Below are 3655 nucleotides of genomic sequence, written 5' to 3' on the forward strand. Positions count from 1 at the left end.
AAAATGTTTTTGTATACCTAAAATGTACCAATAAACAATGAAAAAAATTTTTAACAAAATGGTGCTGGGGATGGAGCTCAGTGCAAAGGCCCCGTGTTCAACCCGCAGTACCAAAAACAAAGACAAATTCAGCCTTTCGCTGGGTGGGCAGAGGGGTGTTGGGGTGGGGGACAGCCACAGAAGGGTGGGGACTGCCCAGGGCCACACTACCAGCGAAGAACAGAGGCTGCTGTGGGACCCAGAGCCTGTGACTCCCCCCACGCCCGACGCCTAGGCACAGTGCTGCCTCCCCGTGGGACAGGCGGGGTCAAGACGGGACTGTGACAGCCAGAAACACATTCTCCAGAGGGCAAAACTGGAGGTTGCATCGAATGACAGGTATGACGCTCACTCGCCACATAGAAGGTTTGGGGACTTGGCAGATGCGCGGGAAAAGCGCATCTGTAATCCCAGCAATCAGGAGACTGAGACAGGAAGATCCCTGTCTTTGTTTTAAGAAGGCAGCGCCTGTCCGCAGGAGTTTACAGATGTGCAGATAGGTCCCGCGCAGCAATGGAATAAGACTTTAGGCTCGGCGCCGCCATTAAAGCATCATAAAGGACGAGTGGGAGCTGCAGGGGGTGGGGTGGGGGGCTGGGGAATGGTTAAGGATAATTCCAGGGCCAGATTGCGAAGGGTTTGGGAGTTCCTGGCTGAAGAATTTGGACCAGTTCCATAGGTACTAGGGAGCCACTGAATGTTCTTGAGGAGTAGAGTGACAAGGTTGGTGTTTTTAGAAGATGATCAGGGGGTGGGGAGAACAGCAAAGGCATCTGTGGGGCTGGGGGTGTGAGCCTGGTGTGCTGTGCAGGGAGACCACACCCGAGAGCGCCAGTCCAGAGCCAGAGCGGTCTCAGCTGCCCGGCAGGGGGCGTTGTGTAAAAGGGTTTGGAGCCTTGAAAGCCGCGCTTATGACATAGTTCCCAGGAACCTTCTGAGAGCTCTGAGTACTCGTGGTTATGAAATTATCCTGCTTGGAGGTGGCTCCTGAATGGCAAGAGAGTCGCCCGTTAGTTTCCATTCCTGCATCCTGTGTGGTTAAAATCTGCACAGTGTCACGAAGTCACTAAATTGCTCAGTCTGGGCTTGAACTTTCAATCCTCCTGCCTCAGCCTCCCAGTGCTGGGATCACAGGTGAGCACCATGCCCAGCAGCGGTTGGATTTCCTAAACTGATTTTGCTCCCCTCACCATGTTCGCCGGCGCTCACTGTGGGCCCTGAGCAGCCCTAGGTGCTGCCGATGTTGTTAAACAGGACGCGGCGCCTGTGCCCTTCCAGGGCCTGAAACCCATCGCAAGCCGGGGAGGAGTCAAGGGCCTGCGCAGCTTTCCGGAGGCATAAGCTAGATACGATGACCTCACGCACTCCAGGCGTGTGACTCAGTGGGTTTAGCAAATTTACAGAGTTGTGCAATTGTCACCACATCTCAGTTTAGAACGCTGCCACTGTCCCCAGCATTTGTGTTATTCCGGGTTCCTGAGTCTAGTCCCTGGCAATCATGACACTACTTCCTGTCTCTACCCATTTGTCTTTTCCCAGACACTTTGTATGATGGGCTCCTGCAGTAGTCCGTGTTTTTGCATTGAACTTCTTCCACGTAGAGTCCTGTTTTTGAGATGCAAGGATGTTGTGACATGAATCAGCATTTCCTTTTCATGGCTGAATAGTATTCCATCGTCTGGGTGGATGGACCACATTTTCTTTCCCCCTCTCCAGTGGAAGACAATTGCTAAAAATACTTTCCACTATTTGGCTGTTATGAATAGTTCTGCTGTGAGCATTTGCTGGCAAATGTTTGCCTGTCTCTTGGGTAGATGGATAGGTGCGGAATTGCTGAGTAATGGATACATTTATGTTTAACTTTGTTTTGTTTTTGTGGTGATGGGGATGGAGGCCAGGGCCTCCCACAGTACATTTAACTTCTCTTTCCCCTGTTCCCCCCCCTTACATCCTCTCTGTCCTCCCACTTGTTCTCCTCTTGTCTAACAATAGAATCTCTTCTACTTTCATCTTTTAAAAAAAATTATACATAGTAGAGAAAATGTGTGGTATTTGTCTTTGTCAGTCTGAATTACTTCCCTAACATGGTGATCTTTGGTTCCATCTATTTTGCTGTAAATGGCATTTTTTTTTTTTTTTTGGTACCAGGGTTCAAACTCAGGACCTTGTGCTTTCAAGGAAGGTGGCAGAACCACTGAGCTCAATCCCCAGCCCCATTGGCATTCTTTTTTGCCGCTGAGTAATACTCCACTGTGTGCATGTACCGCATTGTCTTTGTCCACTCATCTGTTGCTGGGCACCCATGTTGCTGCCCCATCCTAGCTATGGTGAATCCTGTCATGGTAAACATGAATTTGCAGGTCTCCATCCCAATTTCCATAGCGGCTGCACTAATTTACATCCTCATCAATATGGTAGAAGTTCTTTTCCCTTCTCCCCACAGCCTCACCAGCATTTATTGGTTTTGGGGGGTTTTTGTTGGGGTTTTTTTTTGTCTTCTTGATGACAGCTATTGTGACTGGCGTGAGATGGAATCTCAATGTAGTTTTTAAAAAATTTATTTAAGTTTGTTGCTACACTTTAGGTATCCATTATGATCACAGTCATCATTGGGAATTTGTACCTGTACATGATATATCTTGGCTGTTATTTTTTCCCATTCCCCTTCCCTCTCTTTAACCCCCCACTCCTCCATATTACATAAGCTTTGTTTTCTTTTTTCTCCCTTTTTATTCTTTTTTTCTTCTCCTCTTTCCTTTCCTCCACCCTCCCTCCCTTGTTCCACTTCCTCTTTGAACATTTCCTTCCTTTTTCACGATACCTATTATACATTTTAGTCCTCATTTACACTTTCAGTTTCTCACACCAGAGAGACAATATGGTTTTTACACATGTGTGTCCTACTTATTTCACTTAAGAGTATGGCCTCAGGGTGCATCCATTTAGCTATAAATGTCTCTAGTTTGTCTTTCTTTATGGCTGAGTAGTACTCCATTTTATAAAAAAACCCACATCTTCTTTATCCATTCACCAGTTGGTGGGTATTTGGGCTGTTTCCATGATTTAGCTATTGAAAATATGGAACGCTTCATGGATTTGCATGTCATCCTTGCACAGGGGCCATGCTAATCTTCTCTGTATTGTTCCGATTTTAGTATATGTGCTGCCGAAGCCAGCATTCAGTGTAGAGTTTTTATTTGTTTGTTTGTTTGTTTGTTTGTTTTTGGTGCCGGGGATCGAACTTGGGTTTTTGTTTGTTTTTATGGCACTGGAATTGAACCCGAGATCTTCGCACTGAGCTGCATTCAGCATATATATTTTTTAATTTTGAGACAGGGTCTTGCTGAATTGCTAAATTGCCCAGACTGGGCTCAAATTTGTAATCCTCCTGCTTCAGCCTCCCAGAGTGCTGGGATCACAGCTACCATGCCTGGCTTTGATGTAGTTTACATTTGCATTTCCCTAATGGATAATGATGTTGAACATTTTTTCATATACATCTTGTCCATTTGTATTTCTTCTTTTTAAAAAGTACCTATCTGCTCAATTCATCTGCCCATTTATTGATTGGGATGTTTGATTTTTTTGGTTTAACCCAGTTGGCTTTGTAGTTTAT

The 3655-nt window shown here is 46.1% G+C and overlaps 1 non-coding gene across 1 annotated transcript; it reads right to left on the reverse strand.

The window, feature by feature from the left end:
* Nucleotides 1-3111: 3111 nt before the first annotated feature.
* LOC147827449 (U6 spliceosomal RNA) lies at nt 3112-3218 on the reverse strand. The gene has a single exon (XR_015452373.1). It is a non-coding gene; the product is annotated as a U6 spliceosomal RNA (small nuclear RNA).
* Between the last annotated feature and the right edge of the window lie 437 nt (nt 3219-3655).

Source organism: Heterocephalus glaber, unplaced genomic scaffold (genome assembly GCF_053883595.1).
Source record: "Heterocephalus glaber isolate CG9 unplaced genomic scaffold, H.glaber_assembly_v1.0 deba00001444, whole genome shotgun sequence".
Classification (NCBI taxonomy): Eukaryota; Metazoa; Chordata; class Mammalia; order Rodentia; family Bathyergidae; genus Heterocephalus; species Heterocephalus glaber.